General features: G+C 42.8%; 1 pseudogene; it reads left to right on the plus strand.

Annotated features, from left to right (window-relative positions):
* The first annotated feature begins 23519 nt into the window (after positions 1-23519).
* Positions 23520-26421, plus strand: part of LOC112813627 (parafibromin pseudogene) — a 38258-nt pseudogene continuing 35356 nt past the window's right edge.

Consider the following 26421-nt stretch of genomic DNA (forward strand, 5'->3'; position numbering starts at 1 on the left):
AACACCATCATGCCCTTGAGAAGATAATCCTGAGTGTATACTATAGTTACACATTCCCTACCATTTGGATAGTACCATATACATTTGAAAATGCTTCCACAAATAGTAGTTCTGGGAGACGAATGATACTGTAGGGGACACAAAAGTTCAAAATGTTTATATTGTTTTCTCAAAGTCACTGTTAGTGGAATTACTACCATTGGACACCTGGTCCTCTCCAATTCTGTTAACCAATTAGCAAAATAAATAGAATCTAGAAATGACCTTGGTCTCTCAACTTGGGTTCATGCGAAAGATATTAAGATTTATCTTTCTTTTTGATAAAGAAAAGTTGAAAGATGATCCTAGTTTTCTTTTGAATGTGGAATGTAATTCCATGATATCAAGCATTTTGTGTATTTTTATGTCTGTAGTGTCTTGTTTGAAATGTGAGTGCCTTGAGAGATTGGCCTAGGTCAGTCAGTTTTCTTCTATCCTTCCTTCCTTCCTTCCTTCCTTCCTTCCTTCCTCTTTCTCTCTTTCTTTCTCTCTCTTTTTCTTTCTCTCTCTCCCTCCTTCCTTCCCCTCCTTTCCTTTGTTTCTTCCTTTTTTTAAGAATGACTAGAATATGCTTTGCATATAAATGTCTTTAGCCAGTTGCTTTGGGTGTAGAGCCATGGTTTTTAACTAGGGATGATTTTTCTCCCAGAGGACATTGGCGATACCTGGAGACATTTTGGCTGTCACATTGAGGAATGCCACTGAAATCTAGTGTACTCTCAATTAGAATAATCTTTGGGGTGCTGGGAGGATATATTTAAGCTGACTAAAACTTAAAGCAATAAACGTTTATTATCTCACCAGTTCCATGAGTTAGGACTCTGGGTGCAGCTTAATTGGGTCTTCTAGCTCAGGATCTCTCCCAAGACTATAAGTAAGGGGTTGAGTTGGGGCACAGATTTCAATCAGGTGAGGATCCACTTCCCTGCTGGAAAGAGGTCTCCAGTCCTCTCTGATTGTTGGTTGGAGATATCAGTCTGACACACACTAAAGTTCATACATTTGAGGTTATAAAACCCGAAGTGAGGATCACTGGGTCCATTTTAGAGGCTGCTCACCCCAGGAGACAATTTAGCATTATGTGTCAAAAGCATTAAAAAAGTATGCATTTCTTTGGCATATCAGTTCTAATTTCTCTTAAGGAAATAATCAAATGAGTGTACAAAGATATGAATACAAGAATTTTTGTGGAATAGCATTTAACAGAATAAAATGGGAACAACGAAATATCAATCATCTTGTTTAAATAAGTCATGTTATAGCTATACAACAGAATAGTATGCAACAATGAAAAGTTATGTAGGTACATTCATAGTAATATAGAAAGATGTTGAGCTATTACTGAGTTTAAAAATCAAATTGGGAATAATCTTTAAAATGCATACTTTTAATAGAGTATTAAATATATACACAGGAAAAAATCTGGAAAGACAGACTCTAACATATTGACAATGATTATTTCTTTAAAGTGATAGGAATGCACTTTTAAGATTTTCCTTTATTCTGCTTAATTCATATGATTTATATTTTCTACTGTGAAGATATTTCATAGTAAAAATGAGCCAAAACTTGTAATAAAAAGTAACAAAACCAACTTTGCTTGCTAACAATCATACTGTACATTTAGACTGTGTCTTAGTCCGTTCGGGCTGCTATAACAAAAATGCCATAGACTAGGGTTGCTTAAACAACACACATATAATTCTCATAATTCTGGAGGCTGTGAAGTCCAAGATCGAGGTGCTGGCAGATTTGGCATCTGGTGAGAACCTGCTCCCTGGTTCAGAGACTCTCCCTGTGTCTTCTCCCTGTGTCCTCACATGGTAGTATCAGAAGACAGGGGAGCTCTCTGGGGTCTCTTTTCCCTAAACCCATTCATGAGAGCTTCACCCTCACAACCTAATCACCTTCTAAAGGTCCCATCTACCAAGACTATTGCACTGGGGATTAGGTTTCAACATATTAATTTTGGGGGGACTCAACCATTTGTGATTCAGTCCTGCTCCTGCTTTCAGCACCCTGGAGAGTCGTCTCCCCCCATCCCACCCCACCCGCTCACTGTCAGTCCCCACCTTCCTGAGGTCCTGCCCAGATGCCTGAACGCGTCAGGAAACAATCAGATCCAGACCATTCTTCCTTTCTCTGGGGAAGTTCTGCACAAGCCTCTTTCCAAGCTTCCCACACAGCAATGGCTGCATCACCCTGCATCCTAGGGGAGGGAGGCTGTCACTGTTTCCCAGGTAGAGATGAACAGCACCATGACACATGTAGCTAACAAGCGTGAGAGGCCTCGTTGGAGACATAGAATGCCGTACTCCAGAGCCTTCCTCTGACTCTTCAGATATGTGTGCGATGTTGATGCTCTCTTGTCAAGATGAGCCTGCGAATGAGACATAGCACTAATTTTTCATTTTTAGCACTCCTTTGAAATTTAAAACACATTATTTTTGCCTTTGGAACACAAAGCTCTTATTTTCTATTAACAACTGAGAAGTAAAATAAATTACATTAAGCTGTGCTGTCAGGTCTTCATTTCGATGAGATTATTTCTGCTGAAACATTTAATTGGGCATGGTTTATGCATTGATAATAACCAGTATATTCATTCCCCAGTGAACTGGGAATCAAATCCTCTGTTTGAAGGCATCATTTATATGTATATTATAGGTTCATTAAATAAAACAAGTGAAACCCGTGGCTGCACAATATTACCAAAATACTCGGCAGAATGCGTCCTGATTCCTTTATTGCCTGATGTTGTAATTAAATTCATGTACTATAAAGTAATACGGAAAATGGTTCCATTCCTTTCTGAATGAAATATATTCTTTCCAGTTTTAGAAATTAAAACTGGAAAATGCCTATATTTAAGGCAAAGTGCTTCCAAAACTAATCCCAAGGAGGAGAATTCTTAATATGGCAGGTCGTTAAAAATGTGAGTTATTTCCTACCAGGCCTTTCTTAAGCTCCAGCCCCCAACCCTTTTATCTGATTCTGAAACTGCCTCAGACATAATTGGGTTTCCTCAGACCTGTTTCTCTCACTGGACACAATTGTGAACAAAGAGGACTGAACTGGGAAAATAATTAAATTTAATGAGAGAGACACTGGGGGAGTGTGAGTGGTTTCCTCTGTTTTCTTTGATCTAAAATAATGAATGTTCATGCAGCAAATAGAGCAGAAAGATTACAAAACATCTAGTCCTAAACAGGGGTGGCACTTTTATGCAATCTAATGAAATCTCCTTCAACAAAACCATGTTCACAACTGGGTTTGTTCAGCCGTGACAGAACGTCCCGGAGCTCTGTATCTTTAATCTTCGTTTGTGCCAAACTAAATTGTACAGAATGTGCTCTGTCCAAGGTACACGAAAGGTATGTCCCATTATTTCTATCCTTTCAGGTTTGGGATGTAGAATTTTCTCCTTTAGGTGTTTAGGGCCTTTTTATTTTATTTTATTTTATTTTATTTTATTTTATTTTATTTTATTTTTATTTTTACCCTCTGTATGAAGACTGTCTTACCTACACTTTCTTCTGACACATGGCAGGACCGTGAGCTCCCTCAGGTAAAGAAGATCCCATGTTTATCACCAAGTATCACACAATTCCTCCCACTCCATTATCAGTGGCCTCACTGGCCACCTGGCCTCCATCTGACTCTCAGGGAGGCTGAAAATGTTGTGGGTCAGTACTGAACGTTCCGATGGTGACTATGCCTCTGCCATGTAATTTCCATCTGGTACTCCATCATATGGCCGTGCCGTAAGTACTTTAAGCAATTTCTTATTGTTGAACATTATGGCAACTTTCCATTTCTATATATTATAAATAACATTGTGGTTTAAGGGGGAAGAAAAGCCTCAACAGTTTACACACATTTCTGGTTACTTCAGGATAATTTACTAGAAATAAATTACCTCTTCAAAGGAAGCTTCCTGACTTTTACAGTAGTGATCATCAACCAGGGAAGATTTTGCTGTCCTTCCCTCCCCACCTCCCACCAAGGGATATTTGGCAATGGTTGGAAACATTCTGTTGTCACGACTTGGGATGGGGTGGGGGGTCGGTGCTACTGGCATCTAATGAGTAGAGGCTAGAGATGCTGCTAAACACCCTCTAATGTACAGGACAGCCCTTATGATGAATGATTACCCAGCACAAAATGTCAATATGGCTGAGGTTGAGAAACCTGTTTTAAACTACAAACATGTCCTAAATGAATAAATCAGCCTCAGTAGCGTATATGTATTTTATATCTCCCCATAGTAGTAATTCTTAATATTAGTGGCACCTGGAACTCTTTCAAAATTACTTCCTGAAACCATATTTCATTGAACAAAAGCCTCTAACATTTGGATTAGAAATTAATGCTCAAATAGTCCTTTATGTTCTTTCTAGTTTTGTACACGTTGGTAGGGTCTCTCCAAACTTACTAACAGTAACTATTAAAAAATCCAATCATTTCCCCGGCCTAGAAACTCATCTTCATCTTAACCTAAGTAAAATCTGACTAAATGATGCCTTTTATGAATGACTGCTTATAGTTTTAATCCTATGGGGAAACTACATTTCAGATATACCTTTTTTGTTCAAATGGATTAGACTTATTCTTATTTCTTATCATTTTACTTAATTTTCAAATTTTAAAAAATATGTAATAATATTTGGGGGGAATTTGAGTATTTACTTTTACCTTTGCATTCTCTCTATGGCAAGTCATCCTGATTTTCCACACAGAGCAGTAATATATTCTTTTTTTTTTTTAAAGATTTTATTTATTTGACAGAGAGAGACACAGCGAGAGAGGGAACACAAGCAGGGGGAGTGGGAGAGGGAGAAGCAAGCTTCCCGCAGAGCAGGGAGCCCGATGCGGGGCTCGATCCCAGGACCCTGGGACCATGACCTGAGCCGAAGGCAGACGCCCAACGACTGAGCCACCCAGGCGCCCCAGTAATATATTCTTTTAAAAAAGTTCTTTTTATAATAAAATTAAGTAAAACAGAGTCAGTTGGAAGCAAAATATTTAGTAATAGTGTAGATGGCACAGAGCAGTCATGAAAATTTGCATGGTTGTAGTTAGAATGGATGATGTCTGAGATGAAGTGATTTAGCCCACTCCCAAGAGCCTATTTTTAGGGTCCTGGAAACTGGATGTATACCTTTCACTGTTGAGGTGACAGAAGGTGGTTCTCCATCCTGGGTATACATTAGAACTACCCAGGGAACTTCTAAAAATTGGTGACACCCAGGGACATCTGAGTGGCTCAGTCGGTTAAGCATCGGACTCTTGGTTTCAGCTCAGGTTGTGATCTCAGCACAGAGTCTGCTCAAGATTCTTTCCCCTTCCCTCTCCCTCCCCTTCTGCTCCTCTCCACACCCACCCCCACCATTCACTCCCTCTCTCTTAAATAAATAAATAAAATATTTTTTTAAGAAAAGATGGTGATGCCCAGACCCAGCTTCAGACCAATTAAATTAGAATCTTTGGGTGTGGGGCCCAGGAATGGGCATTGTTTAAAGCTCCCTTTGTAATATGCAGCTGGAATTAAGAACTACTTGTACAAGATCTCCTCCCTTCTCTTCATGATGGTTTCCAAGATGAACTTTTGAAATGTACGTTCAAAGTAAAGTATACAGCTTAGCTAATAAACAAGGGGAAAAGTAAATTCAGTTTTTTATACCTTTGACGTTGAGAACTATACTCAGTTGTGACATCTTGTTCTGGAGCACCCCCCACTGACAGCCTACCCAGGCCAAGCTGTTCCCACCCTGTGAGGATGCCCTCCTCAGCCCCCGCCCCTCCCAGCCCCAGGCTCTGTAATCTCATTATAGGCTGTATAACAAAGAACAGAATCAAAACAACCTTCCACTTATCCAGTTCTTACTATATACTATCTTTTGCTACAATGCATCAATGAACATTATTGTACACATACAACATTTTCCACATAGGAAAGTATCTGTAAGACAAAAACCGACATACATACCTTCTTTATAAAAGTGGAATTTTTACATACATACTTCAGCTTTTAATTTGGAAACAATCTCCAACTCAGAAAAGGTGCAAGAACAGTGCAAAGAACTTTTTTTTCCTGAACTATACAAAAGTGAATTGCTGACATGATGCCCCAGCTCTCCTTTATTATGTATTTTCTACAAACAAGGACATTCTCTTCTATAACTGCAATACAGCCATCAAAATTAGGAAGTTAGCACTGATACATTGGTCATCCTAGCTTTCATTCAGATTTCGCTAATTATCCCAAAGTCCTTTATAGCAGAAAGATTCAGTCCAGAATCACATGTTGCATGTAGATTTCTCTAGTTTTCTCCACTCTGGAAGACCTCTTCAGACTTTCCTTGCTGCTCATGCCCTTGGTGCTTCTGAAGATTACAAATCAGTTATTAGCAGAATGTCTGTCAGTTGAGGTTTGTCTGCTGTTCTGTCACAATTAAATTCAGGTGTTCATCTTTATGGCCTCACTGAAATTTCGCTGCACTATGCTCTTTGTATGCTACCAGGTGTTGCATGATTTCAGTTTGTCCTATGCCTGGTGTTGTGAATTTTGCTTAATTATTCGACCAGACTGCTAAAGTGACTTTCTTCCCTCATAATTAGTAAGTATTTTGTGGGAAGGTATTTGGAAACCATGTATTTATCCCGTTCCTCTTCAAACTTTCAATTCATTCATTCATGCATCTGTATCATCAGGCACTCACGGATTTCTAGTTCATCCAATAGGTTATAATCTACTTGTGTCATTACTTATTGCCATGTGGACATTATTCCAGCCTTAATCAGTGGGAATCCACTCAAGCTGGCATGGTATTTCATAGATCATCCTTTGATCACTTCCTTGTTTTCTTGCATCATGAGATGTTCAGGCTCAGCTTTTCCTTTCTCTGCCCCCAGCCCAGGTATCATATCTTTATCCAAGGACTTTTGGATTTTTTTCATACAGAAAATTATTTACAAACCAAAATCTAGGCACCATATATGTTCATTGCTACGGAGGTGTCCCAGCTCGCAGGCCTTCTGAGGGGACAGAACTAGGGAATCTATATATGTGCACACATACACACACTCACGTGCACACACACATATATATTAACATCACATTTTTTTTCTATAACTACCTCTATATACTAAGGACCATGAGTTCACACCAATATTCTCAATTCCAATCCAGCACTGCAGGGTTCATTCCAGTTTTCCTTTCCATATCCGTAACTCCATTCTCCAACACTGAGAATCCTGTCTCATGTGCTCCTTAGTATATTTACTAATTCGAAGTGGGGACACTGGCCTCATTCCATTAGGACTGACACTCTGTACTGAACTTCCGCTGGATTTTAATGCCTTGTTCTGGGCCACCCTCCCCCCGCCCCGCCCTCTGCCCCCTCATCCCACTTGGGCTCTGGAGCCCTGAAGTGGACTGCTGTTACAGACATCCCTCCACTTAGATGCCCTTCTCGCTCTGCTCATGGGCTGCCACCCTATGCCTGTTCTCCTTCTTGCTGGGTCCCCTCTTTGCCTTGCTCAGGCTGCACCAGCTCCCTCTCCCCACCCTCATGCCTGCTTCACTCAACCACACCTAATGCTATGCAAATTTTTAATTTTGATGTTTTTCCCCAAATGCCATTCAGAGAGGCTCTTACCACCAATGTAAGAGCACCTGTCTCCCTGACACCTTCCACAATGGAGTGTGTTATCCCATGTTCAGACCTTTGCTATTTTGAAAAGTGAAAAGTTTATATATCTTATTGTAACTTAAACTGTATTTAAAGAAAAAAGTACTTCTACAAAACAATTAAAATTCATATTCTCATTAAAACTCAAATTTATGATTCCATTAGCATTCTTAGTCTTTGATAGTAAACATCAAACTTTGTAAAAGGCTGAAATCCCCTCAGTTATGTAATAGCATAGTTTCCTCTATTTAATAACTAAACTGAGTGCCAGAAACATGTTGGTCCCAGATTTAATTGAAAGGAATAGCAAATTTTAATGTCTAACGGGACAAGAGAAATAACACATCAGCAGTCTGTTTTGACTGGAAGAGTTGTCAAATCAATAACTGATTGCACTTATGTCACTTTATCTGGGAAAAAATTGAATTTAGAAAGGAAAAAGTCCTCATCACATGATGATAACAGGCCTAGGTCATTTGATTTTATGTCAAAGTTTTGGAGAAAGTCGGAAGGCCACAACATGACCTTGATCTCAGAGCAGTTCCCAGCCCCCATCTCATAGTAACTGGTGGTGGTCTTTATAGAGCACCAGCATCATCCACAACGAAGCCCTGGTACACAGGTGGTGGAAGCAAGCTGTAGCCCATTTGCATTTACGCAGGAAGCAGCCCTGAAATACCTGCTCAGACTTCCCTGTACATGGCTCCTGGCCAGATCAGAGCCTCATGCAGTTACCAGGCCACTGTTTTCCTCTTTGTTAGAGGTAGACATGTGACTTTTAACAAGCTCTAGAAATGAAATGTAATATATCCCAAGGAGTTATGCCACTTGTACTTATAGTTAACAGAATCTTAAGGGGGGGGTGGAATCCCTTCATGATAGCTTCAGTTTTGTATAATTTCCTAGATTTCACCAAGTAACTAGAAATTGTCCAGGGCTTTCCATTCTGGGAAGCAAGAGGGCATTCTTTAGTCACACCCATGCAACTCAGACTCGGGGTGTGTCAGGAGATATTCTGGGATCTTATAAAAACTCACTTGGCCCAGTCCATACAAAGAGGGCATTCACAAGGTTAAATTAATTTTGCCAGCTACACTGGGGAGACTGAGGACCATCAGCAATACCTCATTTATCCAGCATTATCGGGTAGAACAAGGTTTTCTCTGTGGATACATTTCCAGGATAACAGAGCTTTCCAGATAATTGAGGTGATTTAATTTTAAATATTTTTGTTAATATTTTTTCTAAGTGTCATCATTCGAGGGATTCTAGAACTAGAAAGTAGCATAAAGAGGATCCTGTTTAAAGTTCTTATTTTTCAAATGAGGATACTAAGGCATAGTGAGGTTAAGAAATATGACCAAGGTCCCACAGTGTCCTGTCTGGAGCAAACTGGGACAGGAGGGTCACAACCAGCCATCATCAGGCAGGCTATCGCTTCATCCACCATGATGCAAGAAGTAGGGTTGCAGGGGTCTCTGAGATTAATTATGGGAGGGGTCCCCAGGGGGCATGATCAAGACTCAAGGGAGTGAGGGGGAGATAGAGTTGGAAAACGGTGACATTTATTGGAAAACTTCTGCTTATCCTTTAGGCCTCTGTTTAAACATCACCCCTGTGTGAAATCATAAATGCTTGGCCCAAAAGAGGAAGCAATGGTGAAATAAATATTTCTGTGCTCAGTACATCCAGCATTGCCTGACATATGCTAGGCACAAAAGATAGGTTAGTGGAGTAGTTCAATACGTACATGAGTGAATGATAAACAAATGAAAAATGAACACAAACTGTGTCATGATTTAGGGTCATCTTGCGGACAGCAGGGATTGGCTGAGGGTGGAGAGGCCTTCAGGCTGGCCTCTTCCCCTTGGGACCCAACTTTCCTGAGCCTTTCTGCATGCTTCTGTTTCAGTCTCATCTCTCACTCTCAGCTCAAACTCCCAGAAAGCTAAACTTATTAAATCACTAATCATAATACTTGGAACAGCAACAGGATTCATTGATTCTCCGGGGGTGGGGGGTGATAACTGATTCCTTTATTTTTTTAATCAAATATTTATTAAGGGTCTACCATGTGCCTAGTGCTTTTCGAGGGTCTGTGAATTCAACAAAGTTCTCACCCTTGTGGATCTTACATTAAAGTTGGATCAGACACTAGATAGATGGGAGTATAATAAACTATAAGCTTGTGATGAGAATGATTAAGACAAAGTAAGGTAGGGGGCTTGAGAGACAGGGAGGGACTAAGATTTTAGAAAGCCCAGAGAAGAATGTCTCTCCGAGGAGGTGACTTTTAAGCAGAAACCTGCTTTGTCCCTTGTATGTCAGACTTGCAGCTTCTAAGAGCATCAGTGCCAAGGTAGACATGACGGGCTCGGGCGATTGGCTGGATCTGATGAGTGGAAGTGAAGGACCCTGCAGAAAGCTTTGTCTTCCTCTTCCCCATCTTCTCAGCTCTGAAAAGAATAGTATGTCCTGGTGCATGAACTCCAGTTTACATGACTTTCATTGGAATTTTTATTAACCAACAAACAACTTCCCATTCTGTCCTAGCCATTAGGCAATGAATTTTAAATCGAAAGAGTTTCAGAGGCCAGTTTCGCATCACTGCTTTAATTTCTTGTTTGTCAAATTGTATAGATTTCCAATGCTGCAGAAAGGGAGGGCAGTTGGGCAAAGGAACACAGGGATGCCCGTGATTCCCTCTAGGCCTTTCGATGAATGTTTTGCAGCGGCACATAATAAACTACTTTCCTTTACCTACACAATAGATGGAAGTGGGAATTTAAGATTCTAAGTATTATTGCCCCATTCTCTGTCGTCTGGCTCCCCCACAGCACCCCCGTCTGTATATTCCAGATACTCCTCTGAAAGGCAACTATGTCTAAGGTGAAAACTATTTTATGCATCAGACAAAAAAAAAATACAATTTAAAATACTCTGGAATTCTTTCAGAAGCAGGAGACCCTTGAATGAATCTAGACTTGTGTCTATGTTTTCAGCACCAATCAAATAATTCAATAAGGTAAATGAAGGAATCCAATAAATGTAATTTATCTGTTTTATCACCTGCATTTTGAAATTAAGTGTGCAAAAATTCTTAGAGTAGATGTTAGAGGTCCTTCCTGAGGGAAGTCACGTGACCTCCTCTACCTCCCACAAATGCTCCTTTTTATAACCAAGAGCCATTTGTTTGCTCTTAATGGCAAATAGCACACTCCATCCTCCAAATGGCCACCTGCTCAAGTCTAGCGTTTAATAAAGACTAAAAAGCTGTCATAGACATTGATAATACAAAGGCCTTCATGAGGCTGATGGAATTGGATTGTCTCAGAAAAACCATCACCGGAGTGTCAGTTTCTAAAGTGGATTAGACTGGGTTGAAGACTGTATTACAGCCTCCTCCTATTCTGGAAAAATCTAAATCATTACAATATTTTCTACGATAAAGTGTTCTATATAGATCCTTGCAAGGAAACGAAGCCCTTAATAACTGCAATGTACCAGCCATCAGCCAAAATCTTCCTCCAGCAGTTCAAGGCCCAAGATGCACTTTACCAGATACTAAAGTGTACAATCCCTTCCAGATATCAGTGGCAGATTCTGGGATGCGATATCTGAAAGTCACCTGAGATGTGAGGGATGTGTTTCTTCAGGTTCATGGCTCATCCTCTGGAATTTTTCTCTCAGGCTGAAGAAAATGTGTTTGAGGCATAGCCCCCAATCAGCCTGTGTTGGGGCTGTGCACGAGAGGGGAACCTGCTTGAGTGGGTAGGATGGGGTGGGAACAGGCGGCTTCTTGCCACCCACTACACCAGTGGTCCTCAGATTTTATTGTATATCAGAATGACCGGAAGGCCCCACCTCCAGAGTTCTGATTCAGTGGGTCTCGGAGGCCAGGGGCAGGATAAGAGGTGCGGGGAGAGGGGTGAGAATTTTCATGTCTAACAGATTTTCAGGAGATGCTGAAGCTGCTGGTCTGGGACCACACTTGGAGAATCACAGCCCTACAGCATCCTTTCAGAACCCCTCAGGACGAGGCTGGTGGCTAGCTGGGAGTAGCACGCTGGTGTCTGCTTCTCCATCCCCCTGGGTACCATTTTTTCTGATTCGTACTCTGCCCTGGCTGGTTTCCTCACCATTTGCGGTCCTCCACAGTCATTGCCATCCCCAGGCTTTGGCTCCCCACCGCCCCTGCCCGAATATCTCTCCTTCTCTTTACCGTCTCTTCACCTTCCTCCCATTCTTGGAAGCTCCTACCATATCCCACTCTTCACAAAGACTGCCCCAACCGGCTCACACCCTCATTTTTCTCTCCTTTTCTTTAGTTCTTCTGGGTTTTGCGCTCTGCTGCAAGTCTCACTTGTTTTCGGACAGATTCGTAGGTTTCTCCCTCTTCAGTTAGATCATAAGCTGCTTGCAGGCAGGGCCTCTGCAGAGAAAGTCGGAGTGGTATTCAATGTACCGAGTGTTTACCATGTGTAACACATTGCGCCAAGCATTTTCCTTGTATTAACCCATGAGGCACCCCTTTCGCAAGTGAGGAAAACGGAAGAATAGAGAGAGTGAACAACTCATTTAAAGTAACACCCACAGATAGTACTTGCTGGGGCCAGGATGCAAGCCCCGGCCGCCTCACAACCCAGTTTGTCCTGAGGGGCCTTGGGCACCTCATGAAAATCACTCAGCAGGGCACCTGGCCCCCCAGCACCATAAACATTCTGTAAGTACAGGCAAGGTCCCTGGGGACAGGGGGGAGACTGACTCCCAGGTGGTCACTGAGGGAGCTGAGCAGACACACAGCCTGACTCGTCTTGTGATCATTTTACCTCAGCCAATGCCTACTGCATTGTCCTGAGCACACACAGAGGATGCTCACACACTGGGTATGCAGAGCTGCTTTCCAAATAGACGATTATCTTTGCACCGTGCAATTCACCGTCTATTATCCTTTTCTTGGACGGTGGCCCATATTTGAATGGGTGGGATAGACTTGTGAGGGCATCCCGTGCTCACTAAACAATCTCTATGCTGTAAGAGTCACTGCTCGTTTGGCCTCTTACTACCCCTGAACTTAGCACAGCAGGGCATGCAGCATATACCAATGGCCAGATGTGAAAGCAGAAAATAAAATATTATGCCAAGATAACATAATTACGGCCATTTTCATAGCAGTATCTTTAAAAACTAAACCAATAATTGTAATACAAAGTATAAATAATTCCTATGAAAATATTTGCTTTGGGAAAACTGTACAATATGGCAGCTATTGTCTTGCTATTCTTTTGCTCAAAAGCAGATCTTTTTTTTTTCTTTTGGCAGATCTCTTAATTCTCCTCAAGTGAATATGTTTATCAGTGCACTAAGAGGCTTGAGTAGTATGTGGATAGGGTGTCCTCTTTTAGTGTAAGCCCTAACATTTATAGTTCAAAGAATGATACCCAAGATTTATCACATATACTAATTATATACTAATTAATACTAATTTTTCCTCATAGGGGATCTACTTACCTAAATCAGGCTTTTCCCCCATTAAGCACTGAAGTACATTCTTCCATGCACGCTTGTTTTCTTCTATTTAAAAGATAGAAAATAACCTCATAAGCAGAAAGCACTTAACTCAAAACCCTGGAGAACCCATTTCAATCTGCATCACCTTGCAGTCACTGTGAGCACCCACACGCTAATGCCAGCAAGTGGGCGTTGCTGCCGATGGGGGCTGTCCCCTGTGCAGACTGTGCTCAGCTCCACTGGGCCAGGCACATGGACACCAGGGTAAGTGATGGCAGAGTCGCTGCGTGAGCAACATTAGGGGGGTGGCGGGGGATGGAGAGGCATGGCAGGGGATGGTGGGGGATGGCGCCTCTCAGAGAGAACGGGTGTAAAGGAGGAGGCAGCTGTCCCCAGTCCTGGCTGTGACTATCCAGACCAGGGTACAAGGTACTGAGTTGAGTAGAAGTTCTTGCCCAAAGGTGCAATGAGGGACATGCTGTCAATGCCAGGCCCCGGGAACCAGGGCTCCAGTCTGAGAACTGGATGGGGGGCAGTCAAAACTGTGGCCTGCATGTTTCTGGTCTCACTGACTCCGTAGAATGTCATTAGCAGCCTTTCAGCCTCACCTACCACCATCTGCACACACACACACACACACAGACACACACACACACACACACACACACGGATGGTCCTTTTTCAATCACCTATGCTAATGTGTGAGAGGGATAGGGAAAATAACGAGTAACTGACCCCAAACTTCATTTCCTTTAACGCTCTTCCTGTCAGCTCCACACTCAATTATTTTACCAGAGCTTCCAGGGAGTCATCACTTTGTGGATATACCTAAATCAGCTTCTCCCGGCCTCTGACTTCCCGGTGCTCTTTTGTGTTGGCAGGCAATGCAGGAACCTAGGAAGTTTCTAGAACCCATGCATGGAAGGGATTGCAGATTTCTCTCTGGAGGCTTCCCAGAGGCTGGGTCTGTAACTGGGTCTCTCCTCTTAACCAAAGCATCAGGCTTCCTCTAGAAACACCACAGTCTTTCGTACATAATACATTTAGTTTCTGGTCAATTAACTCTTCTTTCTCCCTCATCCCAGGTTCATCTTAGAAAAGCAGGTTAGCTCTAAACGTGACGATCACGAGGAGAAAAGTGCGTAGGTGTGAACTCATGTGTAAATTTAGAAGCATTGCCATTTTCCTCCAAAGCTATTTCTTCCTTCTTAAATCAAGAGGAGAAAGAAAGTTGGTTAATTTCTTGGTTGAAATCGTTTCTGTCATTTTACTGTGTACTTAAAGCTGCTGCAAGCAAATGTGTAGCTTTTTACTGAATTGTACCAGCTTTTAGAGTTGCAGATTTCAGAAAGCTGCTCCAGATCTCAAGCTTCTAAAGAAAGTGTCAGTGAGATGGATGCTGCTATATCTGGCTCGAGCGTCAGATCCCAGGCGCCTGAGTGAGTTTCGAGCAAGAAATTACTTAATCGAAAAAAAAAAAAAAAGGCTCCGTTCCTGCCCAATTCCCTGAATATCAAATGCTTTTGCCAGAGTTATCTTGTCCTTGGTATAATTTAAAGAGAGTTGTTTATCAATTGCTCTTGCTTTTGTTTTGATTTTACTTCCTATTAGGATCTGGGTGGGAGTGCTGGGTTGTCTGTTGACAACTTGGCTTCATTGTGATATCCACTCCCTCCCCCACAATTCTCCATGTCTCAGTGAAAAACCAGGAACCTCATTCCCCAGAAATCCTTTCCCTTCGTTCCTCCAGTTTAGATCTGGCCGTGAAGAGCCCCCACCCCCCTACCGTGAGATGACCGCAGCAGTAGGGATGGAGAAACCAGTTTTCCTTGGCACCAGCTGCAGGCAGGCAGGCAGGCAATCACTCCAGTCCTTGATGGCTGGGGTGGGTGGGGGGTGGTCCTGAGAAACATCCGCCAGGGGCAGCTTAATCACTTCAGCAGCCCCAATTTCCCTTGGGATTCCTGCACTTCCAGACGTCCCCAGAGCCAGCTTCTGCCCCTTACCTACCCAACCCTTCTGATGGTGTGCAAGCCTTAACTCCTCGCTCACGTCTCAGTGGAAAACCTAGCATGGCTTCTGTTTTCCAGATTGAACCCTGACTGATACAAGGCAAGGGCTCATTTGGTCATGCAGCTCTTTCCTTATAATACAACCAGGTAGGAATTCAAGTGTTTCTTGAATGCACATAACTTACATTTCTGTGTCTTAAATACTGGGGACACATGTCAGAGATAAAGTCCTCACCTTCCAAAAGTTCCAAATAAGATAGAGATATTACAGTGGCCAGGCATACATGAAAGTGTGTGTGTCGGCACAATAACCTAAAGTGTGTGCCCAGGGAAAACTGGATCAGGGAATCTGTTGGAAGCATGGAAATTATGTGAGTTTGTCTTTCTTCCCAAAATCCTCTGCCAGAAATGCTCAGTGGATGTCCTTCCCAGACAAGTGCTGTCCTCCCTGACTGCACTCCTGAGCGGCTCTGACAGGCCGTCCTGCCAGGGGCGGTGCTGGCGCTGTCACTGCGTGCCTGGGGCACAGGAGGAAGGAGGCATGTGAACAGAGAAATGCAATGTTAATTCTCTGCAACTTCCTGCACATTCACGGGGGACTCCTGGGAAGAACTGGAGGGTGAAAATAATGGCCATGAAAGGGGCATCTGTCAGAAAGATTTGAGCTTCAAGAGACAGAAGACGCTGGCCCAAACTGGCTAAAACTACAAGGAATGTACGCACTGAGGTGGTGATGTACCTGCCCAAATTCCTCCCACCTGCTCTGCTGTCCTCAGCATCCATTCCATTTTCAGGATCTCCTCCTGATGGGAGCAAGATGGCCACCGCCTTCCCAAGTGAGACATCCAGAAACGAAACACCACTGGGTGGCAAAAAGGGAGCATGGTTTCTGGTGTTTGTTTTCTTAGAAACAAGGACAACTTTGCCCAAAGTCCCCTCAACACACCAGTCCTCTTACATGTCCCATTGGCCAGAAGTGGGTCCACTCAGAAATCTGTCAGTAGAGAGAGAACAGGACCAGGCAAACTGGCTTCGTTCAGTCAGGATTGAACCCTGGACCCAGGACTAGGTCCCCAACTTTGTTTCGCGTTGGAGTGGGCTAGCCTGATGCTGGAGCTTTGGACAATAAGAAATGAGGCAATATACGTTGGCTTTTCCAGAAACGGGTCAAGAGGATAACTACTTAATGTAAAAAGAAGCCAGGAGGAACCCCAAGACTTGCCAGGAGTCTGCTGTTCATGACATCTACAGACCTTTGGGGAGTTTCTGTAGGACTCACACCTCATTTTGCACCACCACATTCAAGTGTCCTTGGATTACATTGTATTTCATGTACATTTGCGTTCAGCTATTTCTGAAATTCCATGGTCAATCTTGATTTTAATGAAAGGAATTCTTCTTTACCATGACAAAGTCACTGTCAGAAGAGTAGCTCAACATGGTACTGAGGTCACAGTACCATGAGTCCACTTTCCGTAACTTCCACAAGTTGGCTTTGGGCTCTTTTCCACTCATATCTCCCAATCTCCGTGCCAGCTGGAGGAGATGGATGGACAGAAGTGGAAAGAGACCCTAGGTGGACCTGCTGGGGGGCATTCAGTCTCTCACTGGAGCATTTTTCTTGAACATTTGAGAGCGAGGCTGGGGCTGGGTTTCCACCATTATTGTAGTTGGAGCAAGCTGAGCCCCATGGGTAGGAGTGTTTTAGGTTTCAAGATAGAGGAACAACCAGAAAACAGTCCCACCATTAAGACTATGCATACAGAGACCTTTCCATATAATGAGATAATGCCAGTTCTGACAGACCTGAGGATGACCTGGTCCAGAGTTTTCTAGATGATATTAGGTGTTCTGCAAAAACAGTGGTCTCATAAGTAATTGTGTTAGGGAAATGCTGGGTTAAGCAAGGTTAAACAGGTTTATTTACTTCATGACCTCTCAGAGCTTTTGATATGGTGCCATAAATTGTGGTTCTCCAAAAGGGGACATTATATTCAGTGTTTCCCAAACATATTTGATCACAGAATACAAACAGGACTATAGTGAGACTGATGTGTGGAAATCGCTTTGGGAAATGCTGCGCAGGCCCTTTATTTATTTTATAGACAAATCAACCGAGGACCTGCTAGCTGAGGGCACTTGTCTAAAGTCACCCTATTAGCCAGATCCCTTAGGAAACAGAATCAAAAGAGGTCAAAAGAAAAAACATAATCGGGCTCCCTGCTCGGCGGGAAGCCTGCTTCTTCCTCTCCCACTCCCCTGCTTGTGGTCCCTCTCTCGCTGTGTCTCTCCCTATAAAATAAATAAATAAAATCTTTAAAAAAAAAAAAGAAAAAACATAAAGTCATGACTTGAATGTGGGCAGAATTAGGGAAGCCAACAGGTGCAGTGCGACACCCAGGGACTAAGAGCGGCAAGAAGCCATTGCCACCCCACCCCTGAAGGGGAAGGGAAGGAATGGGGTTACTGGAGCCCAGCTAAGAGCTGGAGCCACAGCAGAGGGGCTGCCTGTCAAAATGCCATGTGGCAGGGATGAGGGGGATAAATGCATGCCATCAACCTCGCTCCCCTCCCATCCTTCCATTGGCCAACACTGGCTGGAAGCCAGAGGGCCAGGAGCCTCGGTGCTATCTGTAGAAGCCAGCTTTCGGGCACAGAACCAAGCAGAGAAGAGCCCATGATGTATCTGTGTGGCAAGCGAGGAATGACCAGAACGATCACACAGCTAGTTTTGTTTTGGTTTGTTTTGTTTTTCATTTTTAAAAATGTTTACCTCACGTTTTGTAAACGTATTTGAGTTTGCTTAATACAATTTAATGCAATATGATATGTCAATTACATCTCAATAGAAGTGGGAAAAACTCAATGCCATGTAAAACAGAACAAAGACAAAACTGAAGATAGAAAGCAATGGTTCTCAAACTGCGGCCTGGGGGTCTTACTTCCACAAGGCCCAGTTATAATAATGCTCTGATGTTATTTACCTTTTTACTTTCGTTCTCTCACAAGTGAACAGTGAGGTTTTCCAGAGGCTTCCTGACAAGGGCTGATGTCATTGTTCTGACAGCTAATGGGATGTGTGCTTGTGGATTCTCATGTTTTGAAGTTGCTCCCTTTTAATTTTAATTACAGTTGATGATAAACATGACCCACATAAAAAAAAAAATCTCTTTGAGGTTTTCGGTAACTTTGGATGAAAGGGCTCCTGAGAAAGAAATGTCAGAACTTCCAATGTGAAGGTAGTGAAGGCACCAGGTGTGCCCAGGTCCTTGAAAGGAACTATCCTCACGTTAACCACCAAATCTGTTCTTGGGTTCTCTGGGGCAAAGCCTGTAGGACACAAGGGTTACATATAAGTCATCTCTAGAGCCTGGGGTATGACTCAGGTACATTTTCTAGCAATAAAGTGCAAGAAGATTTTGTATGCAGAGATATATCTATGTAAATAGTGATATGAGGGATACTAGATAATAAAAACAACAAAATATTTTTATTACAGGGGTGGTGTATTAGTTTTCTATTACTGCATAACAAATTACCTCACTCTTAGGAGCCTAGAACAACACCCGCTTATTATCTCATACCTTCTGCGAGTCAGGAATCTGGCCATGACCTAACTGGGTTTTCGGCTTGGGACCTCACAAGGCTGAAATCAGTGTCAGCCGGGCTGTATTCTCATCTGCAGGCTCAATTAGGAAAGGATGTGCTTCTAAGCTCAGGTTGTTGGCAGAATTCATTTCCTTGTGGCAGTAGAATTCATGGCAGCAGAATTCGTGGCAGCTTGCCTTTTGAAAGCAAGCAAGCAATGGAGAGAGGCTACTTCAAGTCTCTAACTGGAGGGAAGGCCCAGAGACTCTTTTAAAGGGCTTGCTTACTTAGGCCAGGCCCACCCAGGATAAATTCCCTTTTGTTTAACTTTTAAAGTCAACTGATAAAACTGCATGTTAACTCCACTGGAATGAAAATAAAAAACAACAAAAATCGATAAAAAGTAAAGTCAACTGATTAAGAACCTTAATTATATCCTTAAAATCCCTTCACCTTTGTTATATAAAATAATCACAGGAGTGATATCCCATACTTTTGCCACATTCTATCGGGTAGGAGCAGATCACAGGTTCCACCTACACTCATGGTGAGGGAATTAAGGGCCTGACTCATGAGCAGTTACCCTATGGTATGTCTGCCAAGGGTGGGAAGAGATTCAACCATAATTAAAAGCGTTTTAAAACAGATATCTGGGAGTTAGTACAAGGGCATGACCTTGGAAAGAATATCTTTTCCAGGAAGATCCCACATATGTGAACAGACTTTGAAGCAAAACACTGGGATGAAAATTCAGACTCACTTCCCCAGGCAAATGAAACAGTTAACAAAGAAGATGATGTAAAAGATGATGACTCAGAATCAAAATAAAGCTGCACCAGCATCCTACAATTCTGCTACTCTAGTCTAATCATTGGCTAATACAAATCATACTATGAAAGCTAACTAGAATCAAGGACCATTATCCTGAAGGGCAAAAGGATGTATATGTGTTTTTTAACCCCTACTATACACCTTCAAATTTTTTAGACTGTATTTTGGTATTTTCCAAAACTCTCTTCCTGAAAACTGTTGAGAGAAAAGCTGACAGGATTTTTAAAAGAGTAGCCTACAGCTGGGATGGACTATTGAAGGAATAGATTAGCCTGGGCTTGGGGGTGATAAAGACAGACGGATGAGGCCACCCTTTAGGCCCATGATACAGAAACAAAACCTGTAGAATTGATCAGGGAAGCTAGTCCATCAAGAAGGGGAAGATCACCATTTGCGAGGATGTAACTGCTAGAGGCTCCCCACACTCTGTACACAGTCTGCTCAAAAATCTTGACAGAAAAGGATGATGCAGATGAAGATGAGAACCTTCTGAAAGGGTCAAAATCCTAAATCTTGGTAGTTGTCTTGGTTACTCACCAGGGCCCTCTGAGATGTGAGGCAGGACTGGCCCCCAGATGGGAAGGAGGGAGGAGTGTAGGGGAGAGTGCCCCCATGCTAGGGACCCCTTGGAAGGGAGGCAGAGAGCCTCAGAGGCAGAGTTTACCCACTTCAAATGTTTCCCACAGTGGTTGCTTATTTTTGGTCTAAATAATTCACTGATGGCAAAGTGGATATTTTCCCAACAATGTTCAGGAAATAGAAAACACAAAATTCTGTCTGATTTTCATTATACTCTGTAATTTAAGTCAGTCTGGATGCATTTGTAGTCTTCTCCTTCTCCACTTTTTCTGGTATGGCTTAAATGTAATCAAGCAAAACCAATACACGGGTACTTACCAAATATTAACTGAGCCATTTATTAATAAACTCCGTGATAAGATAAACCCGGGCAAAGATTTTAAAGCCTGAAATAAAATCTATTAATGACAATAGTCATTATTTGGAATTTGAATTCACAGACACATTACCATATCTTGAAAGGAATTTACATTAGCTGACCAGCTATTTTTAATATTAACAAACCGTATAAAATGCAATAGTTGGGAATCTGGTACAATTTTGTAAAAGAATAAATCAAAACTTAAGAATACAACAAAGTAAAAGAATAAATAGGATGATGTTTTTCTGGCATTTCTATACAGAGTTGAAGATAATCTGTTAATCTCTTTCTCTCTCAGTCCCACATACTTTTATATCCCTCCATGCCTATCAAAAATCTCTAAAAACTACTCCAAGATTGGTTATCTTAATGATTTTTGCCCTCTCTCCATTTAAATGTGTTTTTCCAAAACAGCAGCCGTGGGGCTCAAGGTGGTGAATTAGTTATAATAAAGCAGCCCCAGTAATTACATTATTGAGTTGCCACCCCTAGAGCTGTGATTTGAAAGGATGAAAGCTTAATTTTTCCATCAGCAAAATCAGTTTCATCCAAGCTGTTCTTCAGAGTGCCATATGCATTTAAAAATTACATGTTTAAATCAATCAGAAGAAAATGGAGTTTAAACCCCTTATCACAGTAACATGGATGGATCGGAAATTTATGGAGCATCTTCACTATAGAAAACTAAGCCCACTGAAAGCAGATCTAGAAGTCTACCAGGCACACAGAGCGGTACAGATATGACATCCCCACTGTGTGAGTGTAAAGCAGAAATGTCCCTAATAAATTAGAGTAAACAGCAGCGGAACTGTCCTCACCATGGCTTATCTGTTCAACCTGCCAAGGAAAGGAAGTTTGCATTAATTGGTACCCTCAACGCTCTCTCAAAGGACCAGGCACTTAGAGCAATTAAGTCAGATGTGGAAAAACAGCTCTGCATTGAAAGCTGACAGCAGGACTCGGGCACAATATACATAATGAGTGGCTGAGGAGTTTAATGGATGGAGGCTTGGAGACTAATGGACAATTAATGTAAAACAGATGACTTCCCTCGGAGATGACAGTCTTTTGAAAGGCGCTTCACCTGCTGCTCAAATCCTGCTAAAATGAAATGATAAAAGGAACATGGTCTTATTTAGCTGGGCTGGAGCGAGTCTGGGTGTCCCTGCTTTGTCCTTGAATATTCTCAAAAACCAGGTCAGGAACGTACCAGTTCCTGCAGCTGGGGCTGCCGGCCCCCTCCCTCAGCCTCCTCACGACACCCCGGGTGGCCAGAGATTGCAGGGCTCTGTTTGCCACAGAACTGTCCTGGGGGAAAACGACAGGGCACATAATACTGTTAACAGCCTAGCTTTTAAAATGACAACAAACCACCCCAACACAAGAATTGCAGTAAAGACGTGGTGGAGCATCTCAGAAATTTTAAAACGTGGTTTCCTCTCAACTAAGCCATTTTAATTGTGCTTACTGAAGTCAGAGAGCCAGGGTCCTTCAAGCTTGAGCTTGAAAACCACAGAGTGTACCTGCGTGGCTCAATCGGTTAAGCAACTGCCTTTGGCTCAGGTCATGATCCCAGGGTGTTAGGATCGAGTCCCGCATCGGGTTCCTTGCTCAGCAGGGAGCCTGCTGCTCCCCCTGCTCGTACTCTAGCTCTGTCAAATAAATAAATAAAATCTTAAAAAAATAAATAAAACCACAGACGGCATTCTCCTGAGAAGGGGTCAGGTACCAAAAGCATATACTTAAGTCAATCTTTTGGAAAGAGAAATCCATTTCCTATTGAAATAATGCTGCAATGATATTTAAATTCCCATGTGATCCCCTGTGAAGGCTATTTAACCCGGAATGAGGCTTAACACACATCATCTGAGCCCTGGGTCGCAGGGAGAAGAAAGTGGATGTTTTTCCCTTTTTTCTTAACGGGAAATGGGATTGGGCTGAGCTTTAATTTTGAGATACAAGCTAATCCTTAACAATTTTCTATCTTCGAACATCCCTCTCCTGTGTTCACCCCTCAGGAAATCAGTACCTTCATGTAACATAAGCCACTAGGCATGCCACCCCAATCCCCGCTCCAATGTACCTATTGTAGCAATCCTCCACTCGTTCCCCTCTAATTTTTCTTCCATTTGCTCAGAACAGTATCTCTCAACTGGAAGTTAGAGGAGAGCAACCTGTGTGGGCTCATGTACACCCCGGCATGATGGCCCAAACACTGAGACGTCTTTGCCTGCTAAAAATAAAACAAATTGCTTCTAACACTATCTGTATCTCTAATTGGCAGAATTTCTGTGGGAGAAGTCAGGCGGAAATCTCAGGTAGCTGAGCAATTCCATTTCTAAGGATCTAATTTAAAAGTATTTACACATGCCGGAGAAATGTGGGAGGGTATTTAATGACGATGGAAAGTAGAAACCGCACGGAAGTCAACAGGAAAACACTTCCCGTGTAGTATACTCACAGGCCGTACCGTGACGCACGAATGGTGCGTGTCCACTAGAAAATTAGACGAAGTCACCCTTTGTTCACAGCCTGCCTGGATTTCGGCCGCCAGGTGTTGGGCAAGATTTGCACAGCTGTGCTGAGAAGCCCCACCCCTTGCCTCCCAAGTGAACACAGAGCTGTAGCAGGGCCAGAACATCGTTTGAAGCCTCAAGTACTTAATACATATGGATTATGTTTTTCCAAGCCAGAAGTCCGTGTCGTGGGTGTGGCATTTTCTCAAAGTTGGGTAGGCGAGAAATATCTATTTTCTCCAAATCGAATCATATCTGACTGCCATCCCCTACGCCACTGAGTTGGCAAGAAATTCCGTTGTTTGTGTCTTCTCCTCCCGGGACTTACATAAAAATCTGGGAGGCTTATTTGCGGCCCAGAAAATTAGCGAGTCTCTCTGTGTCACGCATGGTTCAGATTATCACTGTCAACGGTCCATCTGAGGAGTGGGCTCGGCTCACCCGGTTCCGGGCCAAGCAGCTTTCCTTCAAGCCTCATTCTCAACTGAGCTCAGCCCTGCCCTGGGGCACCGGTAAGGACCTGGGTCTGAATCTCAAGAAGTTCAGGACCTACAGACCTCCATGTTTTTCCTGGGCGTTGGGAATGCCCTTTCCCTCAGTTTCAAGAGCTTCCCATGTTCCCTCAACAGACACATTCGCCTATCCCTTCCCTACACAAATACTCCCCAGCATGTCCCTCAATAAGCTTAGGCCTCTGAAAGAGAAGGGAGCTTTCCAGGCTGCCGGAAAGAAAGGTTACCGCAACCCAGTAGTTCTCAAATGCGCGGTCCTGGCCTGCAGCATCACTATTAAAGGTACCCTTATGGTTTGAAATGCCAATCCCTGGACCCCGCCCCAGACTTGCCGCATTAGAAACCCTGGGAGTAGGGCCCAGCATGCTGTGTCTGTAAACACTGCTGGGGCCTTAAAGCAATTTGGGGCTATCTGCTTAGACCCCCAACAACCACCCAGAGGCAAAAGGTCTTCAAGTCCTGGCTACCTCCTTTAATAAAGTGCGGGAGCAAAAAAAAGAGAGGTAAAAACAAAACAGCTCTCATTCTTTCCCATGCTTCTACAACAATAAAATAACAAAATAAATACCTTAATTATCTCTCCCCTTTTATAAGGCACTGTGTAAAGCACAGTCTGGATTTATAAAGAATGAAGGAAACCTGAGAACTCATCAGATCCTCACCTCTCCAACAAATCCTCACCCCCCACCTTCCAGGTTTAAAAATTCAGGAGGCTTTATCCTGAAAAAAAGAGCATGCTGAGAAATAAAGGTCAAGTGTTCAGACTAGGCTGTTCCACATCTCCATGGAATGTAGAAACGTGTGAACACCCTTAGAATTTCAATTGGGTCTCCTTTTGCAAGGATTTTTATGCTAACCAAGGTGGAACCAGCATACAACTTCCTTGTAGTAAAGGATTCTGTACCCTCCCACAATATATTATACCAGATAATGATAATTTTTATTGCATCATCTTATTTCAACTTTGTTATAAGGTTTGATTCATGCAAAAGTGGAGAGTCGTTCTTGTTCTTAAACCCAATTAAATCACCATTTCCTGATTCATCCTCCTGCTGCCCCAGATACTTCCAACACATTTCAGACCTGAAATTTTCTGAACTACTTCTTTTCCAAGTCATTTTAAGAACCTAGCATTAAAACATAATTACATGACTGAAAATACTTTTGAAGTCTGCTCAGTGAGACTTTTTTTAATAGTGAGGTTTCTGAATTGTGTGCCTCAGAGGACAATTTTCTGAGCTGTGTATAACTCAAGAGCATCTCTCTGAGCCCATTAGTCACCTTACAAAATTACATGAACTCTTTCAGGCCTCCCGGGGTAGCAACGATTTAGCAATAAATGAATGGATTACGCCTCATAAAGTCATATTTTAAAACAGCTTATATTAACAACCAAGACTGTTGAGTATTTTTTAGGCTTCCGATATTACAGTCGCGGTTTTTACTATGAAATACAAGATTCACTTTTTATAGAATCAAAAAGATGTTAGAAAGCCAAATGGAGAATTAGTCTCTAAGTTTTACTTGAGGAAATCCAGGCCAGAAATCAATTCAGACCTTGACCAAGGTCACACAGCCCGGTTTCCGTGCAGCAGGAATTGGACGCCCGCTTTCGTCCAACTGCCAATCCTCATTTCAGCCAATTCTTAATTTTCCACTAACCAAAAAGCCAGCCCATTACCTCCCAGCACACGACTGCCACCTAGTGGTGATAATGGTCATTGCTGCTTATGCTTACAGACTCCAAAGCCAGGAAGGAAATGGAATAAGAATTAATTCACCTTTAAAATTTATCCAGAGTCTACTGCTCTGTTAGGCGCTTTATGTTATCTTGATTAATCGTTTTAATACTATGAACTAGGCATTTTTATCCAGGAAGAAACGAGGCTCAGTCGAAGAAATTTACCCAAGTTCACAGAGCCTTGCTCTCAGTAGCTGCATCACGTTCTTCTCCCCTGGGGCTGAGTCCCTGTCCTGTAACTTTGACCTGCCCAAGGCTGGCTTCTCTTAGCTCTTGGCAATCCTCTCTGACCTGTGCGCTTATTCCCTGGGCTGCTGTGATTGGTTCAGGCAGAGCCAGTAAGACCCACGGACACTTTCCGGGAACAGGTGAGGGAGAGGAACATGCAGTTTTCCATTCACACGGGTTTGTAGTAAAAACAGTGTGGGGCGCCTGGGTGGCTCAGTCGGTTAAGCATCTGCCTTCCGCTCTGGTCGTCATCCTGGGGTCCTGGGATCGAGCCCCACCAATGGCTCCCTGCCCAGCGGGGAGCCTTCTTCTCCCTCTCCTTTCCCCCCCCCCCCCCCCCCCCCCCCCCGCTAGTGGTCTCTCATTCACTCTCTCCCAAATAAATAATAAAAAGAAAAAAAAGTGTGAAGCTTGCAGCCGCCCCTGCTCTGCAAAGTGCAGCTGAAAATCAAGTCACCACAGGGCAAGAAAAGTTAAGAGAGAAGGAGAAACTGAACCTAGGGACATCCCTAGTGCTCCCAGTTTCAGCTGTGTTTGAAACTAGCTCTACTCCTGGGACTTCAGTTCCGAGAACCAGTCAATGCCTCTTTAAGAATTAAGTCAGCTTGAGGTGGGTTTTTTGGTGTCGTGTGCTGAAAAGTCCAGGTTCGTTCTTATTTGGTTTCCTCTCTTTTCCTACTTCCAACTGTCCACAAATCAATATTTGTATTGTCCTTATGCTTACAAGGCGTGGGTCTGTTTTCCAATACTTATCATTCTATTCTTGCAGGTACAGTACTTACGTAAAAACGTTATTCGGAAATATTTAA

The sequence above is a fragment of the Callorhinus ursinus genome, unplaced genomic scaffold, assembly GCF_003265705.2.
Source record: "Callorhinus ursinus isolate GAN/ISIS: 27379988/994484 unplaced genomic scaffold, GSC_fseal_2.0 scaffold6, whole genome shotgun sequence".
In the NCBI taxonomy this organism is placed as follows: domain Eukaryota; kingdom Metazoa; phylum Chordata; class Mammalia; order Carnivora; family Otariidae; genus Callorhinus; species Callorhinus ursinus.